Here is a 27,711-nt window from a genome sequence, read left to right on the forward strand (position 1 = left end):
ATTTAGAAGGGTTCGTTGTTTCGTGACAGATTCGTTTTTATTGCTCGGTGGTTGCACTTTCATGACTCTTTCATGAGTTCTCAGTTACGAGGCTTCGTCTCAGTTTAGAGACAGAATCATACACACAGAGACCAGAACTACAAGAGAAATCTCTGAGGTCCAACTTTATATCTTGGCCAAACTGATCAGTATGAGAAACTGTTGAAACGCATGTTCTCAGTTTCACCTCGATGGTGTAAAGAAAAAACGATTTCTGCTGGTGTTTTTCCTCAAAAACAGAAGAGGGTTCATTGCCAAACCAAAAGTGCATTAATTGTTGTTCTCAACATTTAGCAAATACAATATTAGCCCGCCAATAGAGTTCAAACAATTTCTCCTCTATGACATCATTTTCATCTGATCTACTCAACGCTATGACACTATCACTATCCTCTCAAACACAGAACAGCTGTACACTGGCACAAACACCAGAGAGAAAATTGAATAAACTTCTCAGATGTTTCACAAGTGAGGTCTCAAACTGGGCTCAGATCAACTCAAACACTTCTCTTCAGCTTCACCCAACATCAGATGATGTCTGAGCTCTTACTGTGTGTCCTAAAACAATCAAATCCATACCTTAATCATTTGTGTGATGGGCCTGATTGTGTCTTTTTCAATAATATACTTGTCTTCAGTTAAAGCACTTCATTCACATCATTTATGTCTCTTGAGCTGTGAAAGAGCCACAGAACTGAAAAACCATCATCTCATCAAACCTAACCTGCAACTTCACACTTTAAATCAAAAACTGAAAAGAAACTTACTGTAGTGTTTCTGCTCCTCAAAGGTCTCTTAACAATCCATCAGAATGATTTGTGTTTGGGCTGTTGTCCTGAGATCAGAGGAGTTCGTCTGAAGTTCTGCTGAGCTCTTCTGCTCTGACTTGTGAAGCTCAAGATGAATGTTCAAATTATATACACGAGCTGCTTCTGACATCACAGAGCTGTAAACACACACACACACACACACTGCATCACACATGAGATGATGCTCAAACACACCGTGTGGCTTGTGGGGTTTTATATGTGACTACATGCCAAAGTAAGTTGTGTATCTTTTTTTGAACACAAAATCACATGTTATTCATTCTTCAGTGTATTTCTGCTCAGATTCACACCGGGTTTGGAAAAATTCACGCACAAACACACACGCAGACATGTATGCATATATACACACGCAGACTTTCCCAGAAAAGTCTGCCGATCGCGTCACTGGGTAACACGGGCTGGCCAGACGACTGGCGTGGATGCTAGATCAACTTCATTTCTCTGATCATGAAAGAGACGCTGGTGTTTTGTCTCCTGATGATCTGTGATGATGAATCTGGGACCTCGTGTGGAGGAATTGCTCCTCGTCCACAGCGAGCGTCTGAACGCGCTCCAAACTCAGCGCGGCGGTCAATTTCGCAGTCCACCGCTGTATGCTTAGCGTCACAGCTAATCTGAGTCTGAGAGAGAGAGAGAGAGAGAGAGTGAGAGTGAGAGAGAGAGAGGTTGTCTGGGCTGAGGTTGTGCTATGTTTAGTTGTGGACACTGCTGGTGGTTTGGGCTTTACTTGCAGCCGCGGGTCTGTGTTGTGTATGTGCGTGTGCTGCGTGTGTGTGTGTCATGACCCTGTTTGTGTTGCTGTACTGTACTCTCAATTCAATTTCAAGGTACTTTATTGGCATGATTGCGTGTTCTTACAATATTGCCAAAGCATTGAACATATAACAAAAGACATACATTAAGTACAAACATGAGATTAAAATTAAACTAAGGTGCTGAGTAAGGCATAAATATAGAATGAAATATAAAATAGAGTATATGTATTATACGTATGTAATATTGTAATATATATGTAAGTAAACCAATGAAATATGGAAATAAAATCTCAATATCAAAGTATATTTCAGGCAGAAACATGAGAATGTAATGAGATGTGCATTGATTGTAGCAGATGAAGGCAGTAGTTTGTGCAGCTGATAGATGAATGAAGCAGCAGCTGATGTGTGTCTCTTCTCTAACATCTGCATTCGCTCGGTTTCTCAACACCTATCAAACTCTGGCATGACCTTTGACATTGTGTGAAAGTGTTTCTCTCTCACATCTTTAAATAGATCACAATGAAGGAGAAAGTGTGTCTCAGTCTCCACCTCAGCAGTGTCACAGTGAGCACAGACTCCATGTTTGTGTGTGTCTGCCTCTCTCAACGGCCAGACTGTGATCACTGAGTCTGTGTTCGCTCAGGATCCGTCTCTGTTTCACATCTCCAACAGTGTAGACATCATCTGACACATTCTATTGTCTGTTTAGGATCCGATAGCATTCTAGTTTACTTTGGTTTTTACTTTCCTTTTCCCAATGATCTCAATATGACTTTTGACTTTCTTTGATCATTTGGTTTATTCTGATTCGGTTCTGTTCGGTTGTGCCGGTGTGAAGGTTCAGAGGCAGCTGGCAGAAGGGTCTCAGCTCTTGTGTTTTAAGTGCTTCATGTTGAAGTGTGTTAGGAGGACTTGAGTTAAGGTGTGTCCAGAATTTGAGAGAATGTTTTTGGATGTGTATTATCAGAGGGTATCTGCCTAATTCAGGCCTGCATGCATTATTTGGTGTTCTCTCTCTCCACCGGCTGGGAACATTACAGTACTGAGGTCTGTCTGTCACACACTGCTATGAAGATTATGTTTGTATTATTTCTGTTGAGATTATAAATGAAAGATCTCATCTGTGATTTTTTCTTTCCCACAGGTTTGGTGTTGGCGTGTCTTTGGCTGTTGAAGAGGATCGGAATCCTCTCACTGCTTTTCATTTCTAACGTAAACTGAGAGGTTTGCATTGACAGCCACAATGAAAGAAACTCGACGTCCTGCTCTGTTACCAATAACCTGTATCTCACTCTCTCACTTCACACTCTTCTGAGGTCCATCTCACTCATCTCAACACGGGCCAGACGCTGTAAGCTGACGTTCAGCAGAACTCTCATCACCTGATGAATGATATTTCTCCTGAGCTGCCTCATAAAGTGAGATTTTTCTCATTTCCACATGATGCTGGTCATGTGATCCGCCTCTGGAACGCCATCAACAGACACACGGGATGATCAAAGGTTCAGAGACCATGGCCATCATAATCACAGGAAACTTGCTTTTCTTAAGAAGTTCTCTTCAGTTCTGCTAGTATGCATTACTTTCACTTCATTCAAACACTTTTCATACGGTATGTTTGATAGATTTCAACACTAGGGAATGTTTTTATATTAAATTGTTTCTAGAGTATGACTTGTGATCCTTGACTGTTGTGCTTCTTTTCATCGCCAACTTGAAACCTGTTTTTCTCAAAAATCACAGCAATCAGCCGACTTCAGATAACGGAATAAAAACAGATTTAGAAAGGGCTGTAAGCCAGCTTTCATTTGCTATCAAAATCTGAAATGTGTAAAATTTTACCATGTGTTAGGTTTTCCTAGATCGCATCACTTTTACTTTTAATTCAACAACAAAAAAAGAGTGCACTGACAGACTCACTTATATTAAACGGGACGTTTATTAACAAAACAATTAAAGCCCATTGCACATTGAGTCCGACATTTGCATCCAAAATTTCCACACGTTAAAAAATAAATACGACCTCACGTTGTGTCAATCACATTTACACACTGCCTCTGATATTTTTTTATCCATCATAAAAATATTCGGACTGGGTTCGATTTTCTGCGTTTTTCGCATCTGTAGCAAGCATTTTGAGAGGCGTTTTGACAATTCCAAACACAAAATAAACGCATACGAAAATTTCAGACTGTATGTGCAAAAACCTTAAGACTGATAACATTGTAACTGTCTTGTAACATAAATAAATTCAAAGTTCTTCAGATTTACCTCACAGTTTATTATTATTTTAAATGAAAATACAACAATAAAACAAGGTCAACACTACTGATATTGAACGAAGAAATTTAACTTTTATTAACTAAAGTTCTCCTCCACCTTCGTGACCTGTCAATCATTTCGCCTCTCGAACTCTTGCGTCCGTTGTCCAAATGAACTTTCTTTTATTTCTATAGGAAGGTGTGTCGGCAGTCATGTAATGTAATAAGTGGACAGTCGTTGTGTTTTCATGAGTCTGCTGTCTGTGTTTACGCACGTGCATGACCTTGAACTCAATCATCGTTAAGTTATTTTGAGTAATCTGTTATCGACAATTAATAACCAATAACATCCCTAGCACTAAGTGCTTCTGGACATTTACAGGTTCTGACCCAGATTGCTGGAATCTAGAGATGTCTCCGGTTTGTTCTGATTTCTAGTGCACGCTTCCTGCTCTGATGTCTTCTACTTCCTGCCGTTAATCAGCTTCTTCATCAGTCATCGGACACACATGTGAATCTGGCTTCACCCTCTTCTGGTTTCTTTCTCAGCTCTGTGTGTAAACGGCTGTGGTTTCTGTGGACGGCAGGTATTTCATACTCCCAGCAGGCGTGCGTCTCTTTAAACACACTGAAAGAAGATCACAGCAATGCCTGCAGTCCCATCACGTGTTCCTCTGTTCACCTGTCTGACACATATGATGCCTACAGACACGCACGCACACAATCTTACTCTCAGTATTTGAGCGGCTGAGAGAAGATGCAATATGTCACAGTCATCGCTTTATTACAACTCGTACGGTAAATGTTTAAAATGTTTCCACATGTGAGCGTTCACACTTTGTTGTGGAGACAGAGTCGATATGGAAGGCATTTCAGCCAACGACAATGAGACTGGCTTGTTAATTTCTTAAAGACGTGTGTTTGAAGAGAAGTAATTGAGAGCAGTCTGTGTTAATTGAATTAGCTCGGCATTACCTCTCTCGCCCACTTCAAAGAGGAAGCTGTCACTTCACATGTTCTTCATTCACTGGAAGAGAGGAAATAAACAGAACTAGTGATATTAATGCAGTATATTTCAGGGGTTATGGGTCTTTTTATGTCAATGAAAACCTTTTAGTCTCCTGTTACTTGTGTAAAAGCTTCTAGGTGATGTTTAGCATTTCTACCTCACACATGGCACATATAGATGTGTTTATTAAGAAGTTCATGTTGAGAAATCATGTGTATGAGTCCTGCGTCATGAGCTGGATGAACTGCACCGCACGCGGTGTGTCCGTCAGATCATTCTGATGCTTAAACCCAGAACACAGTTTCTTTGTAAAGATCAAGTTCTTACCGGAACAACTGTTCTGGTCATTTATGGCATTATGGCAATTCATCAGTGTTTCTGTGCGAGTAGATGAAATCTCAGTGTTTCTGGAGGCGCTGAGGAGGATTTTCACATCTCCAGTTTTCAATCTGCTTCTCACATGAAGTAAGACTTGGAATAGATTATAAACTGCAAGTATTGTGTTGTGTTTTAGATGTTTGGTAACATCTGTCCTCTATTTTTATTTATTGCGTGTTTATAAACATACCCTTACAAAAATGAACCATGGTTTTACTATGGTTAAAGCAAACAAAAAAACATGGTTACCGTAGTAAAACCATGGTCAATACACCAAAAAACCATGTGTACGACACTTGTACCACAAAAGAAGGATGGTTAATTTTCCTAAGGGAGCGCTAAGCATCTCTCGTGTTCAACAGAGAAAAGAAAGTCAATCGGTTCAGAGCGACACGAGGGTGAGTGACTTCAGATTTCAGTTTTGCGTGAACTGTTTCTTTTGTGTAAATAAAGAAAAACAGGCAGAAAACATGCATGAAGAAATCTTATTTTGTACGCTTCATGTCTCTGAATATCCCTGCGGTGATTTCCAGCCGACACAGAAGAAATGTAAAGTAAAGTCCTCAAGCCTCTGTGTCTGATCATAAAACTGTAAGTTTGGCTTGTTCAGGGTCTTGCCGGCGGTCGCTGATGTAGATGGAAGACCCAGAGTCTGTCATTAATTTGTGGTATTCGCTCCTGCTATTAATAGCCGAGTGGTGTGTCTGATGTGCTTTGTGTGGCACAGATTCCACAGCCGAATATCATCCAGCCTGAAGCTTTTCATGTTGAGCCAGACATTCAACAACAGTTAGCTCTCTCTCTGGCCTGTACCCGGGTTAATGTGATAATCTATTTATTGTGCATTGTTAGGCGCGTGTTGTGTATGTCAGCAGGAATCTGCAGAAGTGCAGGGGATTTTTCTGAGTAGGGTACGGCCTCATCTGCGCTGGAAAACTCGGCGACTGGCGTCTTCCTCCGAGCGCCAACTCCAGTTTGGCTGTTGGCCGCGTCGAGCGAGTGGAATAAATGGGCTGGAATTACACTGAACTACACAAGAAACAGCACAACGTTACATTTCACATGAAGTGTAAATATGACTCTGAGAGGATATACTCTTGATGTCTATACTGCAGAGTTTGTGTTAGCATTTGAGTTATGAAGCATAATCAATTAACTCATGAAGCTTGTTGAGGAGATGTGCGCTCTTACTTTTCTAAACAAGTCAAATGAAGTAGAGACCGATCATATCTAGAAAACAGATTGTGGGTGGGCTTTTTTTAAACACCTAGAGCATCTTAGCAACCGCACAGCAACGCACTAAAAACACTCAGGACACGTTAGCATTAGCATGGCAGCTACCCATAACATGTTAGCATTGGGCTGGTGAATTGTCGCTTTGGATCAAAGTGTCTGCCAAATGAGTAAAAGGGTAAATGAATTAGGCTGCGTTCACATTTGACTTCTTTTTTGAAGCTGCTAGCGTCTGTTTTACATTATAATCCTTCAGAGTGAACCGTGTTTTCAAAAAAAGTCCTGAGTGCTTTTGTAATCGCCAGCACGGCATCTTTTTCTGCAGCTCAGAGCATCTTTTGAAGTTGAAAAAACCAAGAGGCTTCTTCACAGCTGACCAATGACAAGTGAGTAGAGAAACCTGACATTTCCATAACAACATGCGATGTGAAGAAGTTGATTGGTCGAGCAGAATAAAATGGCGACCGAAACGCCCACTGGAGCATAGTTTTGTATAAATTAAAGTTAAATATTCACTTTTGATTGCATTTCTAGTGAGAAATAAGTATTGTAGTTTTGGTTATCGTAAAGACGCTCTCTGTTCATAATTCAAGTAGAATTGCGTTACGCCGCCTGTGAAGCCTGTCTGAATGTGATTCTCTGACACATGACTTCATGCACAAACGCTGCCTTTGAAGTCATTGCTGATTGGGCAGCGAGGCAACAGGTCCTTTCGTACGAGCCATGGAGAATGTGCCTTTGGGTACGGTTGCAGCTGTTGTTATAGCAACAAGATGCCCTCAGCTTAGAGGTCTGCAACCAGACGGGGCCCGAAAAACTCGCGGGCTTCGGGTTAATGTTTAATGAATAGCCTCGGCTACGGGTCGGGTTCGGGTTTGCAACTAAAAAAAAATATAGGCTATATACAAAGTTTGCGTGCCGTGGCGTGTGCTTGCGTGTTTGCTGTGTTGTGACCACAAAAAAACACGAGAGAAAACACACACTTTTCACACAAACTGTTCTGCGCACGTGCTCCCGCTCTTGTCCTCGTCATCACGACACAGCAGGTGATGGTAAGATGAGTGCGATAAAGCAAAAGATTAGCGATGGAAAACGTATTACAGTTCTAAATGATGCAGGGAAAGCTGCACTGAATGATGATCGTGTCATTACTGTCAAGACCGGCCCGTAGTGTCCTTCCTCAGCATCCCTGCAGGTGACGTTAGCAGCCGCAGCCAGAGGAACTTCAGTGCCGCTGGACTAACTTTTAATCAGAGGAGGACGGCGCTTAAACCAACACTTCCAGAGGGTTCAAAAATGATTTTTGACCTTTACACCTGTTCACCCACAGCAAAGTTTCGTTATTGGTAAGTCTGTGCTATTTCTTATTTTTTCTTGTGTGTTCACTGCTGAGGGGGCCGCCGTGCCTTGATGAAACTGTGTTTGCTTACATGTAGCTATTTGTTTAATTATCGTCGCAAGCAATCATAAAATGCAGCACATTTCAACAAAGCTTGCTGTTAAACGCACTTCAGGTTCGGACTTAAAATGTAACCGTAATGGTCGGGCCGGGTTAAACAATCTCGGGTACGGGCCGGGTTCGGGCTTTCGTTTAAAGCCCGTGCAGATCTCTACAAACAACCTCCAAACCAAAATGTCACCTAAAAAAATCAGTTGTGACATCATTACAAATGTTAACGTGTGCTGGAAGGAAGACTGTTAGAGCCGTGTGTAAAGTGACGTTCTTCAGCTGACAGAACTTCCTCAGAGGAATTGCAAAGTGTTTTTAAACTAATTTGTTATACTTGACAGGCCACATGTTTCATTGAAAAACCAAGCGGTGTTACTGTTGACATTGTGAAATAGAAATCGAGCTGAAGCGCATACGTGACTTTAAATCCCACAACAACGGGAGAGTGAATACAGACGGGCTATTTATTTAGGGGTTCATTGTTAATCGTTTCCATCAAAAGCAGAATGTCCGATCTCAGCCGCAGGGCTCCCAGAAACCACAAGCCCAAACACACTTAGCTCCGGGCCGGGCCACAAAGGCCTGCTGTTCACCTCCCCACTGACCAACACGCACCCGGCGTGTTTAGAAAACAGCAGCGCCGTCCAAAACACACAGTCAGTTTCACCGCTGAAATAAATCTTAATTTCCTTCAGTCTTTCTCTTCGTTTTGCAGTTATGTAATGAATTAGAGTGCTGAAGCCACCCACTAACTCGCTCGCCGTCCTGTGCCATGCGATCGGAGGACGATAATGGTGTCCGTCTCTGTTAGTGTCCTACAGACGAAGAGGAATGAACGCCATCCGTAGACCAGCGCAGCCGTGTCCGATGTAACGAAGTCGTCAGGAGAAGCCGCCAGTCATTTTCCAAAGAATTACCTTCTCTGACAATGACGTGTTTGTGTTGGGCCATGTGGCGGGAGCCGAGCGCTGGCGAGAGTCAGGCCGTCTAGAGGGGGTCACGTTGGGTGTGTGGATAACGTCACTGTCAGCCGGGGTGGAAAAATGGCCATTGCTCCATCGATCAGGAACCTATTATTCAGACCTGGTGAACAGGAAGTGTGTCACTGCTGAGTAACCCTGCCGGCCTCGGGCACAGACCATGACATCATCCTTATGTCTATTTTGCCAAACGCTCAGGGTCCGACTGGCTCATACAGAAGCGCACAGAGATCCGCCGGGTCAAAATGAAAGTGACTTCCATTTCATGTGTTCAGTATTTCCTAATGTGTGTCCATGTGTGTTATAGACTTGTGTGCACACGTGTGAGTTCTGACCTTCATTCACAAGAGACTAAATGAGACGTTTAGTTTAATTTAGTATTTTTCTAATCGATTCTACAGAGAACTACTTATCGTATGTAAAGGGAATATTCTTCAGTGTTGTGGTGTTCTCGTACACATTTTATCAACGCATTGACATTATGTTCACAATATATAAATACAATTGGCTTGTCTTTTATTTTTTCCCCAAATTCTCTGCTTTTGTTTCTAGCCACAGTGGCTTTTAGTGTCACATATTTTATATTCTGCCTTGTTTTAAGATTTTTCCATCATTTTTTGTACTAGCATATTTTCTTGGGAAAAACTCTTTGAGAAAAGCTCTATGAAAGTAAAATGAATTTATTAGTGTAACTTTATGCTCTGCATTGCAGAAATTGAAAGAGAGTTTTAAGCAATTTTTAAGAGTTTTGCACGGGCAGACACGGTGTGTGTGTGTGTCTCTGAACACCGCATATGAACAGACCTGTAAGAGTGTGTGTGTGTGTGTGTGTNCTTGTTCTCTGTCTGTCTGCCTGCATGTCTGTCTGCCTGTCTGTCTGTCTGCATGTCTGTCTGTCTGCCTGCATGTCTGTCTGCCTGCCTGTCTGTCTGTCTGCCTGCATGTCTGTCTGCCTGCCTGTCTGCATCTGTCTGTCTGCCTGCATGTCCGCCAGCATGTCTGTCTGCCTGCATGTCTGTCTGCCTGCCTGTCTGTCTGCATCTGTCTGCCTGCCTGTCTGTCTGTCTGCATGTCTGTCTGTGTGTCTGCCTGCATCTGTCTGCGTGTCTGCATCTGCCTGCCTGCCTGTCTTTCTGCATATCTGTCTTTGTGTCTGCCTGCATGTCTGTCTGTCTGCCTGGCTGTCTGTCTGCATATCTGTCGCTCTGCCTGCATGTCTGTCTGTCTTTACATGTTTATTGTCTGCTGGTCTGTCTGTCTGTCTGTCTGTCTTTACACGTTTCTGTCTGCTGGTCTGTCTCTTTCTCTCCCTCGGGTCCTCCAGCTCCAGATTAAGTTAAACCTCAGTCATCACCACAAATGGTTTGCGCTGTGCCAACAATCACATGGTCGAGCTCTCTCAGTCTGGTCTTGTTTTTGGGGGCGGGATTCCGTGCGGCCATGCTGATGTCATGGGCTGTGATACACCAATGCGGGGGAGGCGCTGAACCAAAACGGGACGGTTACACTCGTAGTATCTGAACATGTTGACCGCTGTGTCATCTTTTTCTCAGACGTCTGTCTCTATAGTAGTCAGTTATCTGACACGTCCAGCTCACACTTAACCACAAAATCAAAAGAAAATAAACAAGAAATTACGGTATATTTGGCCTCAAAACAAAGCCTGTTTCAGGACCATTTGGGTTCGTTGAACTGTGACATTATTTTTATAACAATGAAGTATATCTATAGTGTCTGTATCCTCATCACTGTTCTCCATTTGTTTGTAATTTTAATTATTCTGAAATATTTCTTTGTCTCTACATTAGTATTACAGGACTGATAAATGTCCTCTCCAAACACATTGATGTGATGTTATAAATTATTTTTAAATAATAATTGTTGTATTAAACTCATCATGTGTTTTGTTAGTATCATCCACAGGTTAATGATAATGTGTCTGCTGTGTAACTTCTCTGTACAGTTGTGTGTGTGTGTGTGTGTGTGTGTATGGTGAGTGTGTGTGTGTGTGTGTGTAGGTGTGTGCGCGTGTGTGTTGGGGGGTTGTTTTGGTGCTGGGTGTGTTTGCTTGAAGTCTGTGGTGATGGTTTCAAAACCACAGAGGAAAAACATATCTGAGCGATTATCGTGCTCTTTCTCTCTCACAGAGCAGCAGCACATCTCCATTCCTTCAAACCGTCGCCCTGATGTGGCAGATGAATCAAAATCACACATTTAGGCACACATTTGTTTTTCAATAGATTATACATTAAAAGCGTTCTATATGAATAAAACCTTAGAGATTAATAAACGCACTAAGCTGGAAACATGTGGAGCGAACACACGGTTATTAAGTTGTGTGTCGCGGTTTCTGTGTCGTTTGCTGTAATTTGTTGTGCTGACTGAGGAATTCAAAGCGTCTGGAAGCAAATAAAATCCACCCACTCCAAAACAGAGTAATACAACCAGCCAGCGAGTGTTGACTGTAGTGTCGTTCCCTCTCTGTTGTGAATTACTGCTAACTATTACAGCACACACACACGTATGTGAACGTGCTCTCCCGCTGTGAGTGTGAAGCTTCCAGAGACCCCACAGATATCAGCTCAAACACACACAGCTGAATTCAATTCAACATCATGATCCTAGCTTCAATAAGATGATGTGTTTTTCCACGGAGACGCCCATCCAAAAACAGACCGTCTGTCTCTTGTGCGCACACACACACACGTTTTATGGGGACTTCCATTGATTTTATATCAGGCTTGTGATATATCTCCTACACACAAACCTCTCTGCATTTTTACATTTTCAAGAAATATCATTCTGTATGATTTATAAGCTGTAAAGCCGTCTGTGCTGTGCAGGAATAACTCACAGGCGCTCGGGTGGGGCACTTATTTCAACTCAATCAAATTGTTTCAAATACAGTTGTGCGCTAGGCGACAGGGCCACTATTTTGACGCCAAGGATATTCGCCGGGACGGCTGTGCTTCCCCTGCTCGCTTTAATGGAGGAAATCAGACTCGGCTTGAACAGAAAGCAGCCAAACTTAATTCATGTAATTGCGCTGGCTTTTTTCTCCGTGTTACCCGCTCGACATGCAGTTGTACTCATTATTTTTGCCTCCGTTTGAGCGGCGGCGCGGAGGAAACCGAGTCCTGAGCAAACCACATCATAAAACACGGCGAGAAAAAGTGCAGTAAAATAGGACTTCAGTCAACCTCTCCCTCGCCACTTTGGCTTTTTTACTGCGCTGATTTGTCTGCAAAGCAAACAAATACATTTAAAATCTCATTTCTCCACTTTATTATTTTTCTGCATTAACAGAGGATTCTTTAACTACCAATTCTGCACAAATGAAAGCCTAACTCTTAAGCGTAATGAAGCCTAGCACACAGTTTAGTTTCAGAGCTAAACTAATGCAATACTGCCGTAATATTGAGCAGGTAAAGTTGTGAGCACAAGAAATGGAGATTGTACCGTAGATGCAGCCCAGAAAAACACTAAAGTGCAGAACTGAAGCCAGGTTATGAACAAAAGACAGTATCATACATTGATTCTGGAGTTTTCAAAACACGGCACCTTTGTGATCACTTTTTCAAAACACAGATCGACTTCTCTTCACTTCATCTTTCACCTCAATTTGAAACATTTGGACGTTTTTGAGCTCTTTTTCTGATGAAAGTTGTGGGTTGTTGCTATGACGTTGTAATGGTTGCCTACGGGCTCCTTTCATGTTTAAGAGATAACACATCTCTCCTCAACACGCCCAAATCCTTTAAGGAATCCTTCGTGTTTGTATAACAAATGGTGTAGGATAAGTTTGGAGTTGATGTTTAATGTTTACTGTTAGAAATCTGTTCGGTCTTCTGACCCAAAGTATGAGCAATCGTAAGACAAAAGCACCTAAACGTTGTGCAGTGATATTTACTACCGATCAGTCTCAAGAACAAAACACAAAAATCTTTTCAATCTCAAGGCAAAGATTTGACGTGATGTTACCTTCGAATCCCTCGTGTGTCACGACTGTGTGTTTTTTGTTCCCACGCCTGAAAATGAATGTTTTCATCTGCTCATCTATGTAAAGCAGAGAAAGTGATTTCAAGTTCTCAGACATTATCTCGATCCTTTAATGTAGTAAATTGTATGTTTCTCACACAGCTCGTGTGCTTATCTCACGCTTGAATTACCTTATCAGTCAACATTACACCACACAGTGTTTTGGTTTCGCTCGACTCCATTTCATCTATGAGAAATAACTGAGAAATGAAAGAAATCTCAATTCTTCTGGGCCTGTGGATGTGTTGTACACACAGGATGTTTATTAATTGAAGGAATAATATTGTCAATAACAGTCAGAACTCACGTCTGTTATGATCTGCAGAAGTTGAGTTGAGCTCTACTGGAGCACAGCAATCATTTGATTGGATAAACCTTTAGAGATGAATGCGAGTATATTAAAATTTCCTTTTTGTGTTTGAAGGATTTATTATTGTTGCTGGTGTGTGAACACAGCCTTGACGAGGACATGAAAGAAAGTTTGCCGGTGACAGATAACAGAGACGGGACGTTGAGCCACAAGAGACCAGACTTTCACCTGACGTTTAATATTCTGATCTTTAACTCTTTCCCACCCAGCACAAGTATGTACATGATTTAAAACATGTTTGAAACGTTCCCCTGACAGTGGGAGAATAAAGTGCTTGCATGCAGTGATAAGAACACCTGATGAACTTGAGCGTGTTCTGTATGAACACCCTTCAGGTGTGTGTGTGCGTGTGTGTGTGTGTGTGTGATGTGTGTGTGTGTGTGCGTGTGTGTGTGTGATGTGTGTGTGTGTTCATGTTTGTACATCCCGGTGGGGACCTGAACCTGAATACACACCAACACATGGGGACTCGTGTCACCGTGGGGACCAAAATTGAGGTCCTCATGGACAAAAAAGCTAATAAATTGTACAGAACAATATTTTTTACAAATCTAAAAATGCAAAAAGTGTTCTATGATCTTTAGGTTTAGGGTTAGGGATAGGGGATAGAATATACAGTTAGTACAGTATAAAAACATTACGCCTATGGACTGTCCCCAAGGGGATAGTCAACCAAAGTGTGTGTATGTGTGTGTGTGTGTGTGTGTGTGTGTGTGTGTGTGTGTGTGTGTGTGTGCGTCCCGCTGGCAGACGGGCAGAGCTGTAATGAGCTGAAGGAGTGCTGAGTGAGGGCAACAGAGCTCAGTGTCACCCGTCCAGACACAGATGTTTACTCAACGCCATCCAGACATCATTACAGTCTCTCTCCAGAGTGGGTTTGTGTGCTTCACACGGACTTACACCAGCTTCCTCTGTGATGAGATATACCCATAAGAAAGAAAAATCACAGGTGAGATCTCTCTAATATAATTAATTAATTAATCAATTCAACTTCATTTACTGTATATAGCGCGTTTCACAATTCTCAATGTTGCAAAGCAGCTTTACATGCATCATAATTAAAAAAGAAAAAATTAAAGACAGTATGTGAGGGATAATGTCCAGGCAGCCAGTTGTTATGGCAGAAATAATCCCCGACAGTGTGATCAGGTGAAGCGGAGGGTCTTGTGTCTCACTGAAGGGCTTATTTCACCATAACAGCCGGCTGCTTGTACATTATCCTGCTTATTACACCGCTACTTGCCACATGAGAAAAAACTGGGCATGAAATGTGAATCTGAAATATTTTATCAGCTCATTTTAATTGAATGCAGAAAAAAAATGTCTTTGGGAAATGCCAACCGCCCCATCCCTCCCACGTTTGGGAGAGACTATTGTGGGCTGCTTCTAATATGACACACCTGAATCAACTCAGCCTTGGTGTGTTAATTAGGGAGACAATCACAACATTTTGGGAGAAGGCAAATGAGTTCAGTTGTGCATACTTTTCCCATCTCTGATTTAGTCATTATAAGCAAAAGATCTAATTAAACTTTTTATCCAATTAATCAAAAAAAATAATCATCCAACTAATCGATTATCAAAATAATCGTAGTTGCAGCCCTATTGTAGACTTACTGTTACGTCAAATTGGCACTAAAGTGTTTTCATTCTTTCACAGACCAGTACCAGTATCCAAGGGCGCTTGGATAGCATTGGAGAGAGTCTTCAGACCGAGTATCTACTTGCTGTTGGGCCGAACAAAAGTAGGATCCAGTCTTGATTTATTGTAACTGACAAACATGCCCTACCCTGCAAAGCCTCTAACTCACTGGCATGTGTTGATGAGCTTTTCAAAGCTCACTTTGTCTTTGGCACCTCATACTGTCAGGAATTGATTTGTTTATTGTGCCATATTGTTTCATTTAATTCTTCTTCATCTCATCTGTAATATTGTTGTTATATATTTCAAAACTGTTTGAAAGAGGAGCTTGAAAAATAAAATTGTGACATATACAGTTGGTTTTTGATTTAATTTTCAGACTGAAAGCAATGTTTTCATTTGAGGACTTTTTAAGGGTAAAACATTAATAGTGTAATTCAGAAAAATAACTCTGGATGGAGTCAGCTATTTTTATAGTTCACTCATAATTGATGATAATTTAAATCTAATCATTTAAATTTAGAGTTAATTTAAAGCTCATCTGAACAAAGTTAAAAAGCAGCAGAGTTCATTTCTTGTAGCTCTGAACTGAGTAAAAAAGAACGAGAGTTAATAAAAAAACACTAAATAGAGTAAAATATAACAGCACAGAGTAAAATATTAACACTATTTTGAGCATAATTCGCTCTGGAAAAACAACTCTATCAAAAGAGTAGCTTTTACTCTTTTCAGAGAGGGACCAAATGTTATCTGGCATAGAGTCAAAATTTCTTCAATTTGAGTAAATTTTACTCAGGCAAATATACTGTGTAGGTAGGGGCTAAACCGTTTAAGGCTTTATAAGTAATTAAAAGAACTTTAAAGTCAATAGTACACTTAATGGGTAACCAGTGAAGGGTCGATAACATTGGGGTTATGTGGACCTGGTTAGAACTCTGGCGGCTGCGTTCTGAACTAACTGTAGTTTGTTTATTGATGATGCAGGACAACCACTAAGTAGTGCATTACAGTAGTCAAGTGTTGACTAAAGTCTCATGTGTGTTTCACATACTGTATTTCTCCTGGTTTTCAGAAGAGATGTCAACAGTGTGTCAAACTGAGCTCAGATTTGTCTCATCTGCAATCAAAAGTCAATATTATTGAAGATCTCAATATCAACTCAAACATTTCTCATCACATTTACATTTTACACCTCTTCATGTGTTTCAATGACACTCTCGTTTGATTCTCTTTTATCTAATTCTCTTTAATCTAATTATTAAACTGATACTTGAAACACAACCAAGAAGAACTTAAATGAAATATCCTGAGCCATGATTGGTGTTGTTATTGGGTTTTGGTGAAAGATTTGTTCAAGTTTTTCTTTTAATAACATCAAGAACATGAATTACAAGGGTCAATTTTGATCTCATGTTAACTTCACAAGTACAACAAGATGACAGAAAATCATCTGCATGTTTATTCTCGTGTCATTCCTGAGAAGATCTGACAGATCTGGGTCTGCTCGTTTCTGCAGGAAGACTGAACATAATTCCTGATATCTGGAAAAACTTTGCAAGCAGCAACTCAATCTTTCAGCCAAGGTCCTGAGATGCGTATGGAAACATGGCGGGGTCACGTGAACTCATCCCTGACGCACATCTACCTTGAGAAACTCTTTCTAAAAGAGCCTTTATTTCGTCCACCTGAGAAGATCAGAGGTCCAGACTCTCCAGTTGTTTATTGATAGACAGGTTAGCTGTGATCTTCTTATTACTCTGAGTGTAAACCTGAGGCTCACATTCAAACCACACCGTAAGAGTGAGTTTATTTTCTCCAGCCACACCTGAGCTTTCTCTACATCTAGATAATTGGATTGGCCAGAGTGTTTGATTGAATCCAGTTAAAACATTTCCTCCGTTTCATTCTTCAATGCAGACAGTCAACAGGCCAGTAAAACCTCCGCACTTCACCAGATTCCTCTTGTTTCTCTCTGTGCTGACAGGCAAGTGAAAGAGTTCAAGAGGGTTTTCACACTGCAGGAATTCTGTCTGTGTTTCACACAACACTCATCTGCACTGACAGGTAAATTGCACACACACACACGCACGCACACACAAACACACACACACACACATGTCTGGTTTACTATCTCCGTGGGGACAGTCCATAGGCGTAATGTTTTTTATACTGTACAAACTGTATATTCTATCCCCTATCCCTAACCCTATCCCTAAACCTAAAGATCATAGAACACTTTTTGCATTTTTAGATTTTAAAAAAATATTGTTCTGTACAATTTATTAGCTTTTTTTGTCCATGAGGACCTCAATTTTGGTCCCCACAGTGACACGAGTCCCCATGTGTTGGTGTGAATTCAGGTTTAGGTCCCCACCGGGATATACAAACATGAACACACAATGTCGGTTTAAATACAGTCTAAACACACACACACATATTCTGTGTGAGGTTTGTGAGTCATATGCAGCATAATCCATTAACAGAGACACACATACATGAGTCTGTTTACCTGTGTGTGTGCACTCATTCGTGTGTGTGTGTGTGTGTGTGCTGTGCGTGCGGGCGTGCATGTGTGTGTGTGTCTGCGTGCGTGCGTGTTTAGACTGTATTTAAACAGACATTGTGTGTGTGTGTGTGTGTGTGTGTGTGTGCACGCACGTGCGTGTGAGGTCTGAGTGGTAGACCAGCAATTTCAGTCGAAAAATGTTTACACTCTTCATTGCGTTTACTTTACTGCATCACCCTCAGATGCCCTGCTCGACTCAAAGACCCTCTCTCTCTCTCTCTCTCTCTCTCGGTCTCACCACATGTGACCCACACCTGCTCTGACATCACAACACACACCTGAATCCTGGATTCATTCTCACTGTGTCATCATGCCAACTGATAACTGTTGTTCTAAACTGTTGTTCTAAACATGCCAACTGATAACTGTTGTTCTAAAGTTCCTTCAGTGACAGAAAACAGAGATGAGACAATTGTTGACTTACAGCGAGTGTTAAATGAATATAGATCGCACAGCTTACATCATTTAAGTCTGAGTTCGTTTTAAAATGTCAAACTTGTGATTGGAGTCTGTGGTGAGACCTTTGAGTTACTGTAGTCAAGACTTTAAAGACATGTGATTTCTCATCTTCACAATCTTGTCATGTCTTGTGTTCTGTGATGGATCTGAGAGACGTGGGCTCATGAAGGGTCCTGTAGAGACGATGGAGACTCTTTGTCTAGACTCCATTGAGCTCTTTTCACAACGTGTGGATGTGGAAGTATTTATGAGGCCAGGTCTAATGGACAAAGCTCACATTATATGACCTCCAATTCAGCCGGTTTCTTATTCACGTCTACTGGCAATCCAAAGCCATTCCTCTCGCTCCGAGACAGCGGTCTGATGTTACTGAGCACGGCTTTATGGGAATTATGGGGGCAGTGGCGAGCGGATAATCTCTGATCCACTGCTCACGACTGCACTGTAACGTAAGTCACTTGGGGGTCACAGGTCACGGGTGAATCCTGCCAAAGAGTAAAGAACCCAAGAGGCGAAACTCTGATGTTGTTTTGGTAATAGTCAGTAGGTGGCGCTTCGCGGCCGCCATTTTGGGGTGAAAAAGTCAAGAGGACAACAGCTGCAGATCCACAGAAACAGACAGAATGCCAACGAAAGAAGTCAAAGTGGAATACAAGACACCTACAGTAAATGTTGTGTTGTCTTAGATATGTTGTATGTTATCAGTTGTGCAATCCAACGTTTTTAGCCCACTTTATTGAGCATTTACATTTTATGCAATTTTACACATTTAATATTATTACTACTATCACTCCACTAGGTGTGAAATACCTATTGTGTGTTTTAAACCCCTGGAAAACTCTACAAACATGAGGATCTTTTTGAGGTTAATAGATAGTTGCATCTGTCAAGGATGCCCAATTTCACCATCTCTTTCTTTGCTTCCTATGCTACAAGATTATCATTATTAAAAAACATTATAAACAAAACAATTACATATTAGAAAAAGGGAAAAAACAAGAACATATATGATCCAAATATAGAGGAGTTTGTTGATGACTGCCTTCGGGATTGAAAGTCCCTGTATGGTTTGTCAGCCTTGAAGTGGGGGATATTGGGCATCCTTTCGGACCATTTATGGTGACTCTTTTTTATATCTTATATAAAAGAATTTAATATCTCTTCTCCCTTTATTTATTTATTTATTTTTGACACAAACACTAAACTTTTAACTCAGGTGACCACCATCCAACAAACCAAATGTGGGACAGCATTGAAAGGTAGCGTAAAACTGTGATATAATAATGGAACGAAAACATGTTTATATATTTTGTACCTTTTAGCTCGTAAAATAATTTGTTATTTAGCCCATTCCAACTACAACATAATTAATGATGCATTGCTGTGTCTGTCATAATTGAAATAATTTTGGAAAAAGTGGCTGTTTTTTTTGTTTAGTCTTGCTTTAAAGGACATTAATATAAGACAACACTGCAAAAACAGTTTACTGAAAAACTGTTATATTCCTGTTATATATTCATTTCCAACATTCCTGGTCTTTCTGATGCATTAATTCAGTGTTTATAATGCTAACACTTGAAAACTGGCATGGTTTCTAGAGAGCAAAGGTTTTGTGAAAAAACGGAAGACTTCAACACAAAGTCTGTAAAATAAACTGTTAAAAGGATTTGATGATTACTAGTCTCGTGCGTTATTGTGTGTTGTCATCATTCAGGTTTAATGTGCAGGGGGTTTATTCAAAGCAGCTGATATTGCCATCAGAAACCTATTGGACTGCCGAGTCGCTTTCATCCCAAAATGGTGGAAGTGCAGGGCTGCTGCTGGTGCTCGTGTTGTAATGGAACCGTCTATTGACTTCCGTCTTTTGGGTTCTGCTCAGCCCATTGCCACACAACAACAAGATCATTCTAGAAAAAGATTTTTGTTTCAAAATGTAAACCAGTGGTTGTGTTGTCCATATTGGACTAAACCTTTGGTTGAATCAGCATGAGCTTTTTTTCGTTTGCCTCTTTTTAATAACAGTAAGAGCTTGTGTTTTATTGCAGATTGAAATCTTTAGATTTTTGATGGGAAATATATGACTCGTATTTAACATTTTTCAGGTTCTGTAAGGTGTCTCTGTACTGAATACTGTCCATTTAAAAGAGCTGAGGAGTAAATAAACACAGGCGGTAAGCTGAACACATGCATCTGTCTCCTTCAGTAATGCATTAGTGTACTCTGCACTTTGGCTTGAAGCACAGCGAGTCTAAACAAACTCAAACCAAATACTGTGTGTACTGTAAATAGCCTTTTGTGCAGGTATTTTCTCAACGCCAAAAATAGAATTTCAGCTAGTTTCGAGGGGTTAAAAGAGGGCAAAATATCCCGCCGTGTTCCGCGCCGGTTAAAACACACAAGCTCAAGAAACGTAAATAAATTCACAGGACACATCGCGAAACCTCACGTGGAGCCGTTACGACAGAACTCTATTAAAATAAGTATGTCCCCGCGCAAAAATAAGCTGGCGAAGCCCTTACAGGCTTGTTAATTAGAAAAAAATCCATATTTCCAGGTGGGCCAAAGAAAACCCTTGAAGGTCGTGGCAATTATTTCACAAATGAATGAGCGCAGTGTGGAAATGGCAGCGAGTTCAAACAGAGACTTCTGCAGGACTTGGCACGGGACCGCATGACGTGACACGTCAAATAAATGTCTGCGCGGACCGCTCGTCCACCTTACAGAAGTGCACTTACTTTTCAATTAAAAGGTCTACAGCGCTTTTTTCCCCTCGCTCTCTCATAAGGAAAGCTTAGTGTTGTACTGCGTCTTGTTCTTTTTGGCCATTGACAGAGTAAAAGTGTCATACGCTGTGACTGTGTGGGCTCTTATACAGCCAGCAGACGTGCCAGCGCGGTGAAATCCCAGAGAAACACACTCACTGCGGCTCCACAGTCACAGATTAGATTAGATTAACACCACAAATCTAAACTACATTTTAGTGTTCTGTACAATACTGCACATGGACTTGGTGTGAAGATTTTCTTTGCTTCATTTAACACTGGACTTCGGCTCAGATGTTTCTGCTAAAATGTAGTAAAGAGAATCAAACGTTGACAAACGAATGTAGATTGTGGAGGTCAAATAATCAGGATTCGGGTCAATTTGATGAGAAATGTTCAAGTTGACAAACCTGAGCTCTGCTTGACACGTCTCTTCTGAAACTGGTTTGTTCTCATGTGATGTAGGTTTTGTCATGTGATTGCTTGATCAGATGGAGGGTGATCTCGTGGATGAGTGAAGTTCAGCTGGACGGCGTGCAGCGGCTGTGGCTTCGGTCCTCTCGCCCCTGCGGTTCAGTCAGTGTGGCCGCTGGAAAGTTTGGTTAACCAGGGGCGGTGTCTGCATCCCACAGCGCTCCAGAGAGCAGAGTCGTGGGCGATTAATAGCCCTCTTTGTATTTGTTAATGTAGCTTGTTAAGGTTCAGTCTTATATCGATGCTGTATATACGGCGGTGAACGTGAAAGCTGTTTTTATTCGTTTGTGGCAGGAAAGGTAAAGTCAACATTTATGCACATACATGTCAGATTTTCACACTTCTGACAAATGCTTTGGATTACTTTCTTTTTTCAAACACAGTGAATGAGGTCGATTTTCTACATTGTGGCTGTTGTCCAAAGCAAACCTGTTTTGTCAAAAGCCACTCATTATCTGAAGTGTGAAATTATTACTTAGTGGTGTGCTATAATAATGCCTTCTTGTTTTAATAGCCATTTTTAAACATTGGATGAAAGAGTTTAAGGAGACACCTACGTCACACATGAGCTCAGAATACACATACAAACGCCAACATGACGTTAAAAAGGTTTGTGTGATCAATAATTCATACGAATGATAATTCAATAGCCTTGTGTCACATGCTGAAATGTCTAGTGAAGGAAGTCCAATCGTCAATGGATAAAGACTGAGGATTCTGTGGGGCGGAGCTCTCGTGAGGCGCTTGCTAAACTGCGCACAAGCACAGTAGCTGAAGCAACATTGAAAAATGAGTTTTTTTGCGCTATTTAAGCTTAGAAAACAAAGGTTTTGGTCTAGCTTGAATTGTTGGTGGGAAACATGCTATTCAATTGTGACTTTTGTGAAGTGACTACTAATGTTAAGCAGGTCTTCTGGATGGTTTGCTAGTGTTAGCTTGGCTCTGTTGGGGTGTTTTACAGGGTTTTAGCTGCTCAGATTGAAAGATAAACTGACAAACTAAACATCAGCTGAAGACCAGGCCAAAATCAAGCAGTTCAATATACAGTCTGAGTCTAGACTAGCACAACTAGAACAAACCGAAACATACCCAAGTGTAGCTTTAGAACATTCAGCAAGTGTTTCTTTACATTCCTTCATTCTGTCTTTACAAATGTGCTCCGTCTAAAATGCCATGCATGCTATTAGCTGTACTGGATATTTACAACACACACACATATGCATTCTTTCACAGTCTGCTTTTCTGTGCCATCCAAAGTCTCTTCATGTTGCTAAAAGCCTCTCTTCTTAATAACCACAGAGGTACAGATTCAGTTGAAAACCGAAGGTCGCGTGTCAATTATATACAGTATTTCAAATCAGCAATAACATCTGACAACATTTATATGATAGATTTTGCTGCTCTGGCCAAGGAATGTATTTTTCAGACTGCTGCAGGTAACGCTTACATGCGTTCTAGAGCAAACAAACTCAATGAGACCACTGGACCGGATCCAGAACTTTCATTCCACGCCGAGCATTCATTTTTCTCCCATCTCCTCCTTTCATTCTGTCCCTGCTGTGTGATGTAAGAAAATGGCTTAGATGTATGATGTTGTGGCATACTATATTCCAATTAGGGCTGGGCGGAATGACGGAATATTCCGTTACCGCAGAATAAAATGTCAACCGTAAGAGATTTTTCTATTCCGTGTATTCCGCGGAATGTAAATAAGTAGGCGTGGTTAACTCGGCGCTCTGCAAATTAGGCGCTATTCTGAAAAAAACTAATGAATTAATCCACCCGTAACAAATGAACGTATCAAACATTCTTTTGACCTTCTTTCAGTCTGTAGTTTAGTGATGCGCTCCAGTCCGGCGCTTCTCTCACCCGCAGTGCTCGTGCAGGGATCTGCGCCAGCATTTAAAAAAGCTCATTCTCAACACGTATTTCAGAAGTCAGGTTGTTTTGAAAAGCTGTTAATAGTTTTATAAAGTTTAACTTCAGGCGAGCCAAGGTGAAACTTGCGTTGAAATGCGTGATGATGCACGTGAGCGCTTTGATGTGACGCGCTTCTACCTCCAGTTTTGGGAGACGGGTGTGGAGTCACCAGAGACTCGCAGTGCAAAAACAAGCCCGAGAATAAACAAACCTAAAGACAGAGAGTCGCAACACACTAAAAGTGCTCATCTAATAGAGAGTGAAGAGCGATAAAGACCTACAGAACAGACCCCATGAACACCAGTTTAGTCATATACTGTACTCTCATTGTTTGTGCATATTCATACTTTATTGTTATAATATATGTTGTCTATCTTCCTACTGTATACATATGATATAGCCAGAAGATAAATATAAATAAATAATACAACTGATTATCAGAAGTTAATTTGATATCTTTAGTACATTTTCATAACTTGCCTACATTTTAACTAGCATTTAAATGAACTGTAATAAATAAATTAGTTAAATCAATCTAAGNCTGCGCACAAGCACAGTAGCTGAAGCAACATTGAAAAATGAGTTTTTTTGCGCTATTTAAGCTTAGAAAACAAAGGTTTTGGTCTAGCTTGAATTGTTGGTGGGAAACATGCTATTCAATTGTGACTTTTGTGAAGTGACTACTAATGTTAAGCAGGTCTTCTGGATGGTTTGCTAGTGTTAGCTTGGCTCTGTTGGGGTGTTTTACAGGGTTTTAGCTGCTCAGATTGAAAGATAAACTGACAAACTAAACATCAGCTGAAGACCAGGCCAAAATCAAGCAGTTCAATATACAGTCTGAGTCTAGACTAGCACAACTAGAACAAACCGAAACATACCCAAGTGTAGCTTTAGAACATTCAGCAAGTGTTTCTTTACATTCCTTCATTCTGTCTTTACAAATGTGCTCCGTCTAAAATGCCATGCATGCTATTAGCTGTACTGGATATTTACAACACACACACATATGCATTCTTTCACAGTCTGCTTTTCTGTGCCATCCAAAGTCTCTTCATGTTGCTAAAAGCCTCTCTTCTTAATAACCACAGAGGTACAGATTCAGTTGAAAACCGAAGGTCGCGTGTCAATTATATACAGTATTTCAAATCAGCAATAACATCTGACAACATTTATATGATAGATTTTGCTGCTCTGGCCAAGGAATGTATTTTTCAGACTGCTGCAGGTAACGCTTACATGCGTTCTAGAGCAAACAAACTCAATGAGACCACTGGACCGGATCCAGAACTTTCATTCCACGCCGAGCATTCATTTTTCTCCCATCTCCTCCTTTCATTCTGTCCCTGCTGTGTGATGTAAGAAAATGGCTTAGATGTATGATGTTGTGGCATACTATATTCCAATTAGGGCTGGGCGGAATGACGGAATATTCCGTTACCGCAGAATAAAATGTCAACCGTAAGAGATTTTTCTATTCCGTGTATTCCGCGGAATGTAAATAAGTAGGCGTGGTTAACTCGGCGCTCTGCAAATTAGGCGCTATTCTGAAAAAAACTAATGAATTAATCCACCCGTAACAAATGAACGTATCAAACATTCTTTTGACCTTCTTTCAGTCTGTAGTTTAGTGATGCGCTCCAGTCCGGCGCTTCTCTCACCCGCAGTGCTCGTGCAGGGATCTGCGCCAGCATTTAAAAAAGCTCATTCTCAACACGTATTTCAGAAGTCAGGTTGTTTTGAAAAGCTGTTAATAGTTTTATAAAGTTTAACTTCAGGCGAGCCAAGGTGAAACTTGCGTTGAAATGCGTGATGATGCTCGTGAGCGCTTTGATGTGACGCGCTTCTACCTCCAGTTTTGGGAGACGCGTGAGGAGTCACCAGAGACTCGCAGTGCAAAAACAAGCCCGAGAATAAACAAACCTAAAGACAGAGAGTCGCAACACACTAAAAGTGCTCATCTAATAGAGAGTGAAGAGCGATAAAGACCTACAGAACAGACCCCATGAACACCAGTTTAGTCATATACTGTACTCTCATTGTTTGTGCATATTCATACTTTATTGTTATAATATATGTTGTCTATCTTCCTACTGTATACATATGATATAGCCAGAAGATAAATATAAATAAATAATACAACTGATTATCAGAAATTAATTTGATATCTTTAGTACATTTTCATAACTTGCCTACATTTTAACTAGCATTTAAATGAACTGTAATAAATAAATTAGTTAAATCAATCTAAGAAAAATGAGGTATAAAATATAGAATTATAATGGGAGATTGTTTCATGAAATATATCGTTACCATGAAATAAAATTACTCATTCCGTGAAATAGATTTTTGGCCATTCCGCCCACCTCTAATTCCAATATTGTTTTTGAATGATATTAATTATAGTTGTATAGTTTTTTTAACAATATGACGTCTGTATTGGTGGAGGTGCCATCATGTGACTTGCGTTAACATCGCATTGTGAGCTAATTCAGACGAACAACCAGTATTTAAATAAGAGCCGCTGGTTCCGTTTCTGTCTCAACTCCTGTCGTCTGACCTTTATCCAATCTCCCATCATTCCTTGAGAAACGGAGAAAATCAGTCGCTGACCCAGTGAGTGTTGTTCTTCTTTGAGTTTGTGTTGTCGTTCCAGTGAAAACCCAACGGCCCTCGTTGGTTTTTTGGCTCCGTGTCTGAGAAATGTCTCCAGCTCAAAAGCCAAGAGGTCGTATAAACCCTGATGCACTCGAGCACTCACTCACTCAACTTATTTCAGTTCACTAACAGCCTTTCCATATGGAAGAACTTTCATTGCTTCAGCGTTGATGAACCGTTTCCCCAACTGTTGACCACCACAGTGTCGAGCTTTACTCCAATTACACCGGAATAAAACATTCAATGATCTTACAAACGTCAAGTACCATGACCAAACGCTCTTCATTTAACACAAAATGACACACACACACAAACATTCATGGAGTTCTCAGTTGTTTATCATTTAAGTATCAAATTGCTCAGGAGAAATAAAAAGAGAATCAAATGAGACTGAACACATGAAGCGTCTGGATTTGATGAGAAATGTTTGAGTTGATATTGAGATATCAGACGAGAGAAATCTGAGCTCAGTTTGACACACTGTTGACGCCTCTTCTGACAATCAGGAGAAATATCTGAGACACACATGAGACTTCCATTTGTTCTGCAATTAATGTCATTGATATCTAGGAGGACAAACTGTGATATTATAGAGATCTCACGCTGTATGTGATTTCTTTTAGTTCTGGGCTAACTGTACATTTTCTTTAAAAACATTATTCTCATATATACAGTATATATTTAAGCATGGCAGTGCTGAGATATTTGAGAGTTTTGTGGATGCATTTGTCAATCAAACGTCACCAAAGTCATTGGTTTCACTGACATGTTAGCTCACCAAGAACAATCTGGTTTTGCTCTGTTTCTTTAAGTGCACTTTAACGTGAACATGTGATGTGTGATTGGAAGCAGTTCACAGAAAATATTCAGAACCCTCCAATGTCTTTAGCAGCAGGATAATATGAAAAGGTGTATGTGTGGAGCTGTTGAAACGGCACATTTCTGTGCTCTGAATCACACAAGTCAGGAAATCAATCCATGCAGCAATATGAGCGCCACACACACACACACACACACACACACACGCACGCACGCACACACACACGCACGCACGCACGCACACACGCACGCACACACACACACACACACACACGTCTCTGAGTGTTTCATTCTGTGTGGTCACTGTTGTGCTGTGTGTGTGTGTGTGTGTGTGTGTGTGTGCGTGTGAGTGTGTGTTTCCTGAAAGCTGTGTATCCCATCAGAGTTTGTGTCTGGTTCTCACAGTAAAGTGCATTGAAGATAAGGGCAGTATGTCCTAATTGACGGCTTACAGGCAGTGTTGGGTAAGTTACTCTGAAAAAGTAATTAATTACTAGTTACTAATTACATATTCAATAGTGTAATTAGATTACTGTACAAATGACTCTCTACAAAAAGTATTTAATTACGTATTACTAATTACTTTCTATATCCTAAATCAATCTTGATCAACCTTGATTAGTTAAGTGATTCCAGGATAGGCATGAAAAGGCTCTTTTAATTCATTCAAATAAATAATATAAAACTACATAGTACTCATATTAACTGACCAAAGTATTACAAATGTGAGAATTATACATTAAAGCACAGATTTTAAAGTTAGACTTTGAATTTTGATGTTAATTACACTATTGCACACACATATATTACACACAGTATTTAGTTTAATTACATCAAAAGTAACTAATTAAATTACAGAAAAAATAAGAGTAATCCCTTACTTTACTTTTTCAAGTGAAAAGTAATTAAATGACAGTAACTAATTACTTAGTAACTAGTTACACCCAACACTGCTTACAGGCCACACACATACTGTACCTGCTAAGCTAACAATTAAAGTAAAAAAATATGTTTATCCATCAGAAACAAAAAAAATGTAAAACGTCTGCCAAATGCATAAAAATATAA

General features: G+C 40.6%; 1 protein-coding gene across 7 annotated transcripts in view; it reads right to left on the reverse strand.

Moving 5' to 3' along the window:
- pthlha (parathyroid hormone-like hormone a) overlaps positions 1-27,711 on the reverse strand; it is a 93,327-nt gene that overhangs the window by 9,486 nt on the left and 56,130 nt on the right. For 5 of the 7 annotated variants that reach the window (XM_057324050.1, XM_057324054.1, XM_057324051.1 and 2 more), the window contains 2 exons: positions 4,864-4,915; positions 807-1,489 (listed from right to left, as the gene is read on the reverse strand). The gene's annotated coding sequence lies outside the window, so the exon portion shown is untranslated. The remainder of the gene's footprint in view (positions 1-806; positions 1,490-4,863; positions 4,916-27,711) is intronic. The other 2 variants (XM_057324055.1, XM_057324056.1) reach the window with 2 other exon arrangements.

The sequence above is a fragment of the Triplophysa rosa genome, linkage group LG24 (genome assembly GCF_024868665.1).
Source record: "Triplophysa rosa linkage group LG24, Trosa_1v2, whole genome shotgun sequence".
In the NCBI taxonomy this organism is placed as follows: domain Eukaryota; kingdom Metazoa; phylum Chordata; class Actinopteri; order Cypriniformes; family Nemacheilidae; genus Triplophysa; species Triplophysa rosa.